General features: G+C 41.6%; 1 long non-coding RNA gene across 3 annotated transcripts in view; it reads right to left on the reverse strand.

The window, feature by feature from the left end:
* LOC120407891 overlaps positions 1-14,769 on the reverse strand; it is a 245,765-nt gene that overhangs the window by 48,487 nt on the left and 182,509 nt on the right. The gene's annotated exons all lie outside the window — the stretch shown is intronic.

Consider the following 14,769-nt stretch of genomic DNA (forward strand, 5'->3'; position numbering starts at 1 on the left):
TCATAGTCACCATAGAAACAGAAATCTCATAAGAGACTGGGAAAAATTCCCCTACCTGGCAGCCCTTCCTCACTGGAGACATGCTACGTTATGGGTAGAGTCCAGGAACAAGCAAACACTGAAAAATAATTTCCATGATAATTCATTTGTATTTTGACAACAATTGGTTTCAGCTGTATTTGCATTCTGTTGTGTTTGCTTCCTGCTAACACTCTGTGAGTTTCCTGGGAAGGACTGTTCGTGGAAATAGAACATTTCAAATGGATTTTTAATTCACAAATGAAAGTTTTCAAACTAGAAATCTGATCCCAAGTCTATTGTCTACATTGGACTTTTCTCCCCTAAAAGTTCCTATGGTTGCTGTTGCTGGTGCAATTCCTCCCATGGTAACAACAGAAAGAGCTCTAGTGTACACAAGGCTTGGTGGCTAGCAGCATTTAACCACTGTGGGTATGTCTGCACTGCAATCAGAGGTCTGACTGCTGCACAAGCCCACCCAAGACCTTGGATAGCTACTTAGCAGCCAACCCATACTGACACCAGGACTGCCGTGGTTTCTGTGCTATTGTTGTTTGAACTAGCTAGATCAAAGTAAGCCTGGGTATGTCTACATGTGCTGCAGTCATACTCTGATTGTCGTGTAGACAGACACTAGGCATCTAACCCGTTTAGCAAGGTTAGATCACATGGTGGTTAAAAAAGTCTAATGTAGACAAAATGTAAGAGTTATAACATGTCCAATCAAGGAACTGAAACATACTATGGGCCTGATTCTCCACTGCCTTGCCCCTTTTGTGGCCATCTACATCTATGCAAAGTGAATCTAAAAGTTACCACTCCAATTTGGTTGGCTGAAATTCTGTCTTGGAGCCGCAGGGCAGGCCAAGTTTTACTCCGTGCAGGATCCAAAGCTGGGAGAGAAGAGGTGCTGTATGCCACCTCCCTGGTCCCAAAACACTGGGTCTGCCATGGGCCAAATCAGTCCCAGCGCAAGTTAGCGCAGCCTCAGGATGTTCCAAATGTATAGCCATCTACAGTGCTGGCAGCTGTAAGGAGGCACCAGCTCTATGCCATGTGAATCTCCAGCCAACCACCTAGATGAGCTTTCAGACTGTTTTGCACTACCAGAGCGGTTCAGAGCACCTTGCTGGAGATGAGGCTGTCTGACTTCAATAAAGTTATCCCAGGCTTACACTGTAACTGAAAGCAGAATTTGGCCCATAATGATTTACAGCCACTTTACATGTATATAAATGACAACATGCCATTCCTACAAGTGGAGAGCCAGGCCTTAATTCTCAGCTGCTCCATGTAACTGCTGGGCACACTGGAAGGGGCGGAATTATTTGTGGTTCCCTGATCCTGGGACTAGTTTGGCCACTGGCTGACTACAGACCCAAAGGCCATATAAAAGTGCTGCCCTTTTGCAAACAGCCACTCCTCTCACTCAGTCAGTAAATCATCAGCATTCCCAGCTCTGCCTGCCACATATGGCACCCATGTCCCAAGAAAGGGAGCGATCATGGGAAAAGCAGAGCAAGTAAAGTTCCCTTGATTGGTGCTTCTTTCCCAGGTGTTTAAGAAATACGTAAAGGAGAGGAATATACCAGAGAAGATGGCCTGAGCAGGCAAAAAGTAAAAGTCTTGGAGGGCCTGTTCACTAAAGAACAGAGTGACAAGGAGCTCTTGGTCTCCCCGGTAAGGACCCAGGAGGGAGGAGCAATTTATTCATTGATCATGGAGTTTAAGACCAGAAGAGCCTATTACATCATCTAGTCTGACCTCATTTGTATCACAGGCCATTACATTTCACCCAGCTGAACCTGTATTGAGCCCAATCATTTTTGTTCGATTAAAGCTTATCTTCCAGAAAAGCAGACAATCTTGATCTGAAGATATCAGGAGATAGAGAATCCAATACTTCCCTTTGCAGTTTTCTCCAGTGGTTAATCACCCTCACTGTTAAAAATGTGTGTCCAATTTGAATTTGTTTAGCTTCAGCTTCCAGTCATTGGTTCTTGTTATGCTGTTCGCTGCTAGATTAAAGAGCTCTTTATTACCTGTTATTTTCTTCCTGTGAAGTCCTTATACAGCATAATCAAGTCACCTCTCAAGCTTCTTTCTGATAAACTAAACAGACTGAGCTCTTTAAATCTCTCACTCTAAGGCATTTTCTCCACCCCCTCAGATAATTTTTGTGGCTCTTTTCTTCATTCTCTCCAATTTTTCATCATCCTTTTTAAACAATGGACACCAGAACTAGACACAGTATTCCAATAATGGTTTCACCAATGCCCTATACAGAGCTAAAAACACCTTCTGCTCACTGCTCCCCTATTTATACAGCCAAGGATCACATTAGCCCTTTTTACTACAGCATCTCACTGGGAACTCATGCAGAGATGCTTGTCCACTATGACCCCTAAATTCTTTTCAGAGAGTCACTATTTTCCAGCATACAGTCACCCATTCTGTAGGTATGACCTGCATTTCTTGTTCCTAAATGTATAACTTTGCTTTTAATACAGTCAAATAGCATTTTGTTTGAACGGGGCCAGTTTATGAAGCGATGCAGATTGCTCTGTATGACTCATTGTTCTGTCCGTCTTTGTCTTATCAGTAAATTTTATGAGAAGCCTTTTATATTTACTTCCACATCATTGATGAACGTGAATAGCATCGACCCTGGAACTGATTCCTGTGGAACCCCACTAGAGACACCTCCATTCTATAATGATTCCACTTTGACAATTACTTTTTGAGATTGGTCAGTTAAAGTATGAAATTCAATCTGTGCTTTATTCATATTGTGTAGTGCTAATTTTTTTAATCAGAATATTGTGCAGTACTAAGTCAAAACACCTTACAAAAGTCTAAGTGTATTACATCTACAGAGTTATCTTCATCAATCAATTGTATAATCTGATTGATTAATTAAATCAGGTTTGTTCGACAAGACCTATTTTCCATAAAACCATGTTGACTGGCATTAATTATATTTCTAGCTTTTAATTCTTTATTAATTGCATCCTATATCAGCTTTTCATTAATTTTCTTCAAGATTTATGTCAGACTAACCAGCCTTTAGTTACCCGAATAATCTTGCTTGCCCTTTTTGAATACTGGCACAAAATTTGCACTTTTCCAGGCTTCTAAAATTACCACAGTATTCCAAGATTTATTAAAAGCTAACATCAGCAGGCCAGAGATCTTTTAGGACTCTTGGGTGCAAGTTATCCCAGCCTGCTGATTTGAAAATGTTTTACCCTCTAGATGTTTTTTAGCATCCTCCTTAGTTAGTACTTGACTGGAAAGTATTTCATCATCCTTGTATGATACTGGGTACATCATCCTACTTTTTTCTGAATACAGAGAAAATATTTATTGTACACTTCTGCCTTTTCAGCATCAGTAATAATTTTAACATCTCTGTCTCATAATGGGCCTATACAATTACTAGGATTTACTTGGTAACTCATATTTTAAATCCTCCTCTCCATTTTCTTTAGTCCTGCCAGGCATGGATATTCCCTGATGTCTTTAGCTTCCCTTAGCTACTTTCTATACTTCATAACACCTAATTTAAAATTATTGCTCATCATTTCCAATTGTTATATATTGCTTTTACATTTCTAATTGCTGCCTTTACTTTGCCATGGAATCAGGGCAGGCTTTTAGCCAAAGTTATCCTCTTTCTTGATTGTGGCTTTTTGGTCACCTAATAAACTCTTCTTAAAGAACTCCCAATTTTCAGTCACATTTTTCTATCTATATTTTTTCTCCCAATCAATTTCACTCATAATTCTCTTCAGCTTTGGGAAACTAGCCCTTTTGAACCACCAAGTACTTATATTACTGGTTGGAACTGTCCTCTGTTTGCCTGTAATGAATGCAGTTGTTAGGGGAATCCCTGAAAGGGCAGAGGACCCTGGAACTAGTGGAGGAAGATATCCTAGGCAAGGAGGCATAGAGAGCTTAGAACAGGCTAAAAAAATTGCCCACTCCTGAAGGCCACATCTGGGAATAGAAATTATATGGCAGGCTATAAATGCTCACAACATTGGGGTTGAGGTGAAGAAGGGGGTGAGGGTTCTGGTTGGGGGTGCGGACTCCAGGGTGGGGCCAGAAATGAGTTCAGGGTGCAGGAAGGGGCTCTGGGCTTGAGTGCGGGGGGGGGGGCCTCCAGCCGGGGGGTGCTGGGGTGGGGCTGGGGATGAGGAGTTTGAGGTGTAGGAGGGTGCTCTGGGCTGGGACCAAAGGGTTCAGAACGGGATCAGGGTTGGGGCATGGGGTTGGGGCACAGGGAGAGGCTCAGGGGTGCAGGCTCCAGGTGGTGCTTACCTCAAGCAGCTCCCAGAAGCAGCGGCATGTCATTCTCTGGCTCATATGTGGAGCTGCAGCCGGGCGGCTCTGCACACTGCCCCATCCGCAGGCACCACCCCTGCAGCTCCCATTGGCTGTGGTTCCCGGCCAATGGGAGCTGCACTGGCAGTGCTTGGGGTGGTGCTTGGTGGAGGCAGTGTGCAGAGCAGAGCCCTCTGGCTGCCCCTACATGTAGGAGCTGGAGGAGGCCATGCCGCTGCTTCCGGGAGCTGCGTGGAGCGGCCCCCCACCCTGCTCCCTGGCTGGAGCACCGGAGCAGGGCAAGCCCCAGACCCCACTCACCAGCGGGAGCTGGAGAGCCGGATTAAAACAGCTGGTGGGCCATATCCAACCCATGGGATGTAGTTTGCCCACTTCTGGCTTAGAAAGTGAGCATGTAATTGCCTCTGTCTTCTTTTCAGGACTTAACATTGCAGCTGCTGGCTGACGGTTGGAGGAGCTCTCCTGCGATCTTCTCTTTGAAAAGAGGGAAAGAGGAACTGTCCTACCCCAAAGAAAAGAGGAAACTGATAGATCTTTGGATAAGGCTGTGCCCCAGTGAAGGACACTGAATGAAGGTTTTGAATTTTCATGACCTTGGATGAGGTGAAGTTTTATTTTATCTAGAGGGCTAATGTATCCAAACAGTGAGAAGAAAAGTGAGGGAGGGCTGCATTGCCACATGAAACCATGTGTGTCACTGCTACAATAACACAGATTTGTCAGTAGCATTTCCACTGATGGCTGTCTAATCGCTATCTGAAACATGGTGGTGTTCTCAATCCAGTTCTTAATGGTTTGGGACCAAACCTCAAACACACCTCTCTGATATTCAGTTCTAGTTGACCCCTCTTGCTGGCAGCATCTGTAGAGGCCAAGAACTGAATGTGCATGTAGACTGGACTACTCTCTCCCCCTCAGACCTAACGCCTCTGGTTTAACATTAAAGCAAAGTGGTGAAAGGAAGTTTGCGTTGCTGCCACCCATGCTGTATACACTGTCAATCTGGCTCCTCTCACAAGCACAGAATTAAAAACTTAACCTAAAAACGAAAATGAATGTGTCAAGTGGAAGAAACAGTTAAAGGGTTCTGTGTATTCTTCCTCCCACACAGGCAATCCCAAAGACCTAGCCGTGCCCTGCTAATCGGCTCTAAAATTTATGTATCTCACCCAGCAGTGGGACTACAGAACAGCCGCACAATTGGATTTGACAAAAGCAATTGTTAAAATCTGCACAAACTAAAGCAATGTTTTTAGAGAAGTGTTTGGCCTCCACCCCTTCTTCAATGATTTTGTAAATCTCCTGGGTTAGCTTAGTGATGCATCCACAGGCTCCCATTGCTTTCATTAACTCTGACAAAGAGATGGCAATTCCTTACAGAGATAAGAAAGTATTAAAATACAGGCAAACCACAGTATCTACTGAAACAGAAAAGAGAGTGTTGTTATTACAGAGATGGAAATTAACTTCCTCAGGGTTTTATTATCCTAGTGTTTGTTGCTGTTATTTTGACCTGCACTGGTGGATGGACAGAGCTTACACTGACCTCTTCCAAGTTTAAAAATAAGCAAAATTCCCTCAGAAAGAGCACAACCCTTATGCTTTCATTTTATTTTCTTTTTTTAAATAATTTCAAATTTTTTCAGCCAACTTTTGCTCTGTTAAATCAGCCCAAGCAAATGGGTGTCCTGCTTCTCTCTCGCTCCCCATCCAACCTTTAAATAAGCAACCATTTCAAGACCAAATACACTCTCATATTTTCTTCTGTTAATTTGCAGTCTGTCCAGCATAGAATCCAAAGCTATTGAGAATGGGAGTTGTGCAACTATGTGCTGTTGACTGGTCAATCTGAGAATCTCTAGCAGTTCTATCATAATCCTCCCGTAGTTTCCTGGTTTTCATTGTAAATCAGCTTTTCTTTTAAATCCATAAAAATCCTATTTACAGATAGTTGGTTTTCTTTTCTTTCATTATCTGTGTTGGAGAAATCACCATTTTGTAGGAGTAGAATGAATATATAAGATTTATCTATTGGGTTTGCTTTTAAATAGCAGCCCATGGCAAGAATTTGCATTGAAGATAAAGTGATATGAGGCTGCTCTTCGACTTACAGATAGAAATGAAAATATCATACATCTCACTAAAATGGATTGAATGGTTCAGTGCACAGAGTGTTCTTTTCATCAGTAAACAGTTTGAAAAATCCAGCATGTGAAAAATGAAACACTGATTTAGTCTAAAACTGAAACCTCTCATACAAATTTAATACTTGCTGCAATCACATCCAAGACACTCATGCTTGGAAATATATAGCCTTGGGCTAAAGTCAAAGGCATTAGCCGTTTTCCCCCCTTAGAAATACAGTATATCATCATTAACATTAAGACCACATGTCCAACAACAATGACCAAAACAAAAACCACACAAACAAAACAAAAACAAATAAGCAAAAATACATAAGAAAACACAGGAAACCTACTAGTAAATAAACACAAAACACCACCCAGTCCTTCTAGACTTGTGGCATTGAAATTTTGCTCAGCTGGGGCCTGTGGTTGCAATTTACTGGGAACCAAAAGGCTACACATAAAATGAAATAAACTGTGGCTATCCTTCATCTTTAAATTTAGAGATGTAACCTACAGAGGCTACATGTTCCAGAATGCCGGAGTCCATCTTTGTCCTAGCAGCAGCCATTCACAACAAGATTGAGCCTTACCTCCTGCTTCCTGTACTCTTTGTGGGTAGATGCAAGTATCATGAGCCAAGGGCAGCTGTTGACCCCATGGTAGAACTGTAAGTCCTTACATTGTTTTTTCCCTTTTAAAATGTTTTCTGCTTTTCCTACATATGTCTATGAAGAAGGAAATGCAATGAAAAACTTACATGAGGCTGATCTTGCTCTCATTAAAGGCCCTGGCAAAGTTCTCATTGACCTCAATAGGAACAAAATCAATCCCTTTGTTAATAAAATGTTAAAGTTGCAACAGATACACATTCTAGTCAAGAAAATCAGAAAGAAAGCTTTAATGACAACTTAAACCCATCCTCTTTTTAAAACACATTGTAACCCTTCTGCCAGGTGGCTAATAGCAGCAAAAAGAGCTGGGTTCTTCTATATATCTAGTGTCTCTCATGAAAAATAATTAAACCAACTTGAGTCCCCAGCCAGAAACCCCGGAAAACTAAATGCACCTTCCTTGGAAGCCTTTAATAAGCAAGCACTGTGAGTCTGCGGAAAAACAAGGCAATCTTTATTAGGGAACGTAGAAACTTGAGAAAGCACAGCAATAGAATATATATACATTCAAATAAACAGCCCTTTCTGTTAACTATGACAGTCTAAGTCGCTACCCACCCTCTGTGGAGACAGTCCCACAGATAATAGTCCTTTGGCCACATCACCTCACTCCTCCACTAAACCCCACTCACAGCTGAGATTAGCTAGTAGCAGTAGTCCAAGCATCTATGTGCAGGCCTGCCTCCAGTTCCAAGGGAGCTGCTTGCCTAGGCCTGTTTGGAGGAACCACCACGTAAGTGACTCAGTTTTATTAAGGTGCTGGGTGGACACGAGTCCACTCAGCAATTCTGCTGTCCTCTACAAAAGTCCCCATGGGAGGGGAGCTAAGCGCTCTTAGGAACCTTGAGCTGATTCTGGCTTCTTGTAAAAGAGCTCTGTCCCGTCTTGAGCTTCCTTGGGCGCCCACTGCTCTCCAAAATTCAAGTTCACACACAGCTACGACGACTCCCCCAAGTTTCATTCGAGGAATTGTGCATAGATAGCCAGCACAATTGTAACTATGGCAGCACTTTCCCCTTGCCACAGACAGAGGGAGTAGAGAGCTCTTTCTGTGTGTGTGTGTGTGGTTGATTTTAGAGAGAGAGAGCGCTAGCGCGCTTTATCTACTCATCCATCAACTAATTGCGTTGGGCCAGCTTCTCAACTGTAATTTACACCAGGGGAAAATCTGTGTAGAAAGCTCTGGACATGCATATACTGCTACACAAAATGCAGAGTAGTGGAGAATCATGCTTATCATCTTTCTCTATGTGGAAGTATCATTTGGATCATAGCACTTTACAAAAGTCTGTTTGAACTTATTGTCAGGACTACTATTATCCTTAAAAAAAAGTGTTGCTTCACAAGACTGCAAAACCTTTTGTTAGAAAATACATTTCTAATTTTTATAGTATGTTACTTGTGTATTTGGCACAGATACAACAACAGAAAAAGAAATGCAGCACATAGAACCTACAATATCCATAAAGATGCATGTAGTGAAACAGGACTATTTGTATTCCTTTTCCAAATGAAGTGTGTGTGGGGCAGAGATACAACAAATGGTATTACAGTTATCAAAGTTAAATAAAGGGTTATAAACTTATAGTGAACTGACTTGCATCTTATGTTCTTTGTTCAGGAAATAATTTGATTTTCTAATCATTGACTCTGTCATTTCTTATAGCATTATTCATGCCATCGAACAAAGGCAGTCACAGTTTCCCAAAAATCACCACGCACTGTTTAATAGCCTATATGCTGGCTTTTCTCTCTGGAGATTTATCGAGTTTATCCATTCCATTTTTAAGAGGAGATCCTTGTCTTTCCTATGTTGAGAAATTATGCATTTAAAAGCAATCATTAATAGTATTTTGCCATTGTTTGACATTATTTGTTTTTCTACCCAATAAAGAGCAATTACTTAACTAACAAAATGCAAGATGGCTGGTCTCCCCAAAGAAATGCTGAAAGCAACAGCTGTCCAGAAAGAAAGTGACATAATGGTTAATAGTTTAGGACAGGGGCTGCATCTTATTGTATGCTTGAAAAGCACCTAGCACATTGGGGGCACTGTCAACAATCTAAAATCAAATCAAATCAATCAATCAATAATACTGCCTGCAAAATCCTTGGGCAGATCTTCTGATGTGAGCAGGAGAACAGAAATGGATCCAGATCCTGCTCTGCCTACAGCTTAAATCTCAAAGCGCAGTTCTGCTTGAAGGCAGAAGTACAAGTTCTACACTTCAGAAATATATGGCCATTGTTCCACCAATCAATTTTATATTATGGTTAATCCTGGTATTACTTTGGGAGCTGGAGCAAGACCCCTTAAACAGAATAAATTATGTATTTAGTCTCTAAACTGAGTGTCATCCTAAATGGGACAAATATGTGAAGTTTATTGATGTCTGTGCTCAGGGATTGGAGTGTGCAGGTGTTGCTAATGTAATATAGAACCTCTCATTGCTAGAATTCACTGCTGTAAATCCAGCTCAGGCTGGTAATTATCATCAAGGGCTGTTCAAAGAATACTTTTTGCGGATACAGACTAACACGGCTGCTACTCTGAAGGGCTGTTCAGTGGTCTCTGTGTGAATCAGTGATCTCAATCCAGTTCTTTATTTTATTGTGTATAGGTTCTTATCCCACACTCACAGAGCAGCTTAGGCCATGCCATACTGAATCTATGGTCTAGCACAGTGGTTCTCAATCGGGGGCCCAGGGGGCCGCAAGTAGGTTTCAGGGGGCCCACCAAGAAGGGCGAGTGTTAGACTCACAGAGGCACAGGGAAGAAAGCCAAAGCCCCACCATATGGAGCTGAACTCCAGGGCCCTGAGTCACATCACCCAGGGCTGAAGCCGAACTTAGCTTTGCGGGGGCCCCTGTGGCATGGGGGCCCAGGAAATTGCCATGCTTGCTACCCCCTAACAGGCCTGGCTTTTATATGCAGAAAACTAGTTGTCGTGGCACAGGTGGGCTTTTATAGCATGTTGGGGGGCCTCAGAAAGAAAAAGGTTGAAAACCCCTGGTCTAGGACATCGGATTCCTGGGTTGCCAGTCTGGCACCTTTCTCAAGCAGTACAGCCCCCAAAAATAGAGAGATTTCTACTGAAAGACCGAGGTCACAGAGAATCTGAACAATTCTTCCTCAATAGATTATCCCAGGCAACGATTTCCAAAAAAGTGTCACATCTCTCAAAATGAACCAAGAACATATAGTGTGCTGCCAGACCTCTGTCAAGACAAAACTTCCTGTCTGAGACTTTAGACTCCAAAAACAATAGGGGATACAACATTCTGTGGCATGTTTCATGCAGGATTCTATTTCTAGTGACTGGGTAAGTGCTATGTCTGTGAAGTGATTTTCATCTCTATCATGTCACTGATGGCAAGAGAGTAGGAGTTGTCTGGTGTTTAACACACTTGACTGGGACTTGGCCAAAATTTTCAGAAATATCTCTTGGGTGCATCAATTTTGGATACCCAGATGGAGACGTCTTAACACAACCTGCTTTTGAGACTTTATTGAATACCCACCCTCTGAAAATTAGACCTGCTTGCAACATGCCACATATTGCTGCAAGCCCCTCTCACATATCAAATTGACAGTTTCCAGTTCTGTTTTGTTCTGACATCAAGGCTATCACAAAACAACAAAAATAAAACTGTACAGTTGTTGTTAAGCAATTATTGTGGGCCCATAAACAGTGACAGTAACAGCAAGTATCCAAAATATTAACGTGTCATGGAAACAGTACTTCAGAAAAGGAATAGCAAGATCACATACAATGATACTAAGGGCCTGATTTGCCACTTTGTGAAATCACTTCCACTCATGCACAGTGGGTGCAAAGCACTATCGGCTTGATCTGGTAGCATTTTTCACCTTCTTTGTGCTCATTCGCACAGGTGTAAATGACTACACAAGAGGCAAGGCAATCGAGAATCAGGCCCAAGATACTAAGTAGTAGTGGTGGGCTAATTTCAAGTATCTGAGCCTTGTGCTTTGAGATTGTCCCAATCATATAACAAAGCTCCATTTGGGTAGCACTGCTTGATGTGTGTACAGGGGCAGTATCTGTGCATTTGGCTCTGCCCTTCCCTGGGCAGCACTTGAGCTTGCAGTCCCAGAACTTCCTTTTCTGTTTCCAACTACTAGGGCTCCATTTACTTTTTCTTCCACTCTGATTTCCCTGGTGATTATCCACTAGGGTTAGCACACTTCTGAATCCTCTGAGTTTGAGAGATTAGCTCTAGAGTTTCAGGAGTATAGTGCTTTCCAGAGCATAAATAGTGGGGAAGAGTAGGGGAAAGAAAATAGATTCCCAGCACAGGGCAATTAGGAGTACCTCTTCTCATAGTCCTGTTGGCACCATTGCTTAACTATTTACAGAGAAGAGGCTTTGCTAGAAGGCGAGAGGAGGGGAAGTGTTGGGCCATCATCACATCACATCCACTACCAAGAGAAGATGCCAGAAGGGGAAGAAGGCTGAAGAGACTTTGTCCACAAGTGACAGATTTTCAAAGAAAGGGAGGGAGGAGAATTGGGTGGAGAGTCTATGGGTACATCCACCCTGCAAAAAAAGACCTACAGCAGTGAATCTCAGAGCTCAGGTCAGCTGACTCGGGACCACAGGGCACATGCCATAGGGCTAAAAATAACAGTGTAGACATTCCTGCTTTGGCTGGAACTGGAGTCTGAGACCCTCCCTCCGGGCTCCAGCCTGTGCAGGAACATCTATATAGTACTGCTATTTTTAGCCCCATAAAATAAAACCAAATCAGTTGACCCAGGCTCTGAGACTTGCTGCTAAGGTTTTTTGTTTGTTTTCCAGCATAGACATCCCCTATGTGGCCAGATGGAGAACTGAGGCCTGGAACTGGAATGTAATTCAAAAGATTTGGATACACTGGAAAAACATCAAAATGTCTGGATGTCTAGCAGAACCAATCTTCACTCCCCTCACAAAAATGTGAGCTACTCCCTACAGCTCTCTCATAACAACTTAGGCCACTACACAGGCACTGGGAATTCACAACCTATTCTCCAGGTACTCAGACTGTGGGGACTTGTGAGCATACATGTATGGGGAACGTACTTTTTTGTTGGACTGGTCTACATTTAGCCTTGATCCATCCTTGCTGCAAGCTTGGGAGATATAATGCTATTTAGTAGGGATTTCCCCCCTCTCTCATACTTCAGAGAGGCTTACTAATCTCTCACCATATATGCATCTATACATCTGATTATCAAATAAAACAAGATGAAAATATCTTGTATAAAGAGCTCGGTTGTCAACTGTTGAGAAAATAAACAAATAGGGTACTTAACCCTTCCACTTTTGCTGTCTGTTTTGAGGATAACTATGCCCATTATCAATAGTTCTAAGAGTATTGCCATTTATTTTAAATGGGGAGGTTAATTTGTATTAAAAAGTTTTTTCTGTGTTATGTGAGAGGGAGCAAGACGGAGGAAATACCTGAATGCAGATTGAATCGGAAACATTTTTAAGATGAGCTACATGATTTGGTTCAGCCTTATCCCCTTGAAAACGATCAATATAATCTTAATCTATTGCAAACCTATAATGCTTACATGTAAAACTATTTTACACTCTAATCCTGGAATGATAAATAGCTAAGGGTTTGTCTACATAAGGACTCTCAGGAAAAAGAATCTGAATTAAGTATTTAAACTGCATTAAGCCTCTGTGTGGACATTCTCATTCAGAAATAAAGTGGCTTTAATTTGGTTTAGTTTAATTCTGAACATATTTTTTTAAACAGTGTGGACATAGCCTTTCAGCCCAATATTTCAAATTCCAAAATCATCTGCATGGCCAGGAAATTTCTCCTCAGGGAAAAGTGGTTTAACCATCTTGAAGTTGCTAGTATGGGTAATACTTGCTGTCTTTGGCAGAAACTGCTTATATAATGGTGCTAATTCCAGAAACACACAGGCAAAACAGAAAGCCCAAGATCAACTTCATTATTCTTGACCCAAAATAAAGCAGGCGAACAAGACCACTGGTTAGTCTGAATTTAAAGCAGGAGTGTCTGTATTCAGCAGCAATAATCTCATCTACACTCCCTCTGCTTTTCACCATGGCTATAGCCTCACACTGAGCATAATCAAAACTTTATTGTAATGTTTAAAAGTGTGATCATTTCATCAAAAACTAAGAATCACTCTGAAACAGTCCCAATTTACAGAGATGCTGATGACAGAAACATCCAAACTTGGAATGGACACAGTGATTCAGATAAAAATAAAAACTGATGTGAACCTTTGCCCAGGGTCAGACTAAGGCAGAATCCTTGTATTCTTGGGACTGAGATCCCATGTTTAGAAAGGGTGCAACAGTAAGGCAGAGTGGCGCAAAGCTCATAGCAAACCCACCAGCTTCAAGGTTGAGATGCTTCATGTTGGGGAAAGCATAAAGACTCTGAAGTAGGAGTAAGTCAATAGACCACCCTAGAAGGCATAGATAGCAAGGCCATAATTTGCTTGTGGAACTCACTGCCACCATATATCACTGAATCCAAGAGTTCAGCAGGATTCAAAAAGGGATTAGACATCTACAGGGAAAATAGAAGCATATCCAGTTACATTAATCAGTATAAATATATATGAGGAACATAAACCCTCATGTTTCAAAGCTTAATCCAGCCCCCTGCCTAGAATAAAGGAAGAAACTTCCCTAATGGACAGATTCTTACATAATTATCTATTACAGAGATGCCTGGACCTTCATCTCAAGCATCTGATAGGAGCCACTGTCAAAGACAGGATTTGGCTAGCATTGGTTGGGAATTTCCTGAGCAATCTGCATTCCTCAATGGAAAAATGTTCCATTGAAATCAAAATATTTTGTGGAAATATGTAGATTGATTAAATTTAATTCTGAAAAAAAAAGAAATCATTTAGTTTTGATGTTTTCAGAGTGGAATGCTTTGATTTTTTTTTAAAAAAAGGCTTTTTGTTATAAAAATTTCAAAATTATTACTTTTTAAATAGGAACAAAACCTTTTGATTTCATTAAATTGGAACACTTCAACTGACCCAAAAAGATTTTGGGGGGTGGGGGGAAGGCTAGGGAGGATTTTGTTTCCTGGGAAATTTCAGATTTTTTGTTTTCATTCCATTCTGGAATAGGAACAAATTTCAAATTTAAGGAATATCCCAAGAATGGGAAATCTGGTTCATACCCAGCCCTAATCCTAGCATAGGCAGACTAAGGTTTTAGTCTGCTCTGCTAGTACTGCTGGCTTTAGGGAACTAGTCTTTCCTCTTCCCATATCCTTCTCCTTTCTTCCTCCCCATCTACCCTATTCCAGGATGTGTGGACTCAGGAGAGAAAAGAGATGGGAAGTGGTAGAGTTGGCACCCGTTGCTTTTAACCACCAGCTCAATGCTTGTTCTGCACACAGTAAAAAAATCCAATGAGAGAAGAGACAGATTCTAACCTCGGAGCCTCCAGAAAGAAGGCTACTGTGGCAAACTCTAGATATTTATCCATTTTTAATTAATATATTTTTCGGTATTTTCCAGTCTCTTAATCCATCTGTGTAAATTTTTTTCCTAAACCAAAGAGTCAGTTGGCAGCTTCATCCTCTTT

Source organism: Mauremys reevesii, linkage group 6 (assembly GCF_016161935.1).
Source record: "Mauremys reevesii isolate NIE-2019 linkage group 6, ASM1616193v1, whole genome shotgun sequence".
Lineage (NCBI taxonomy): Eukaryota > Metazoa > Chordata > Testudines > Geoemydidae > Mauremys > Mauremys reevesii.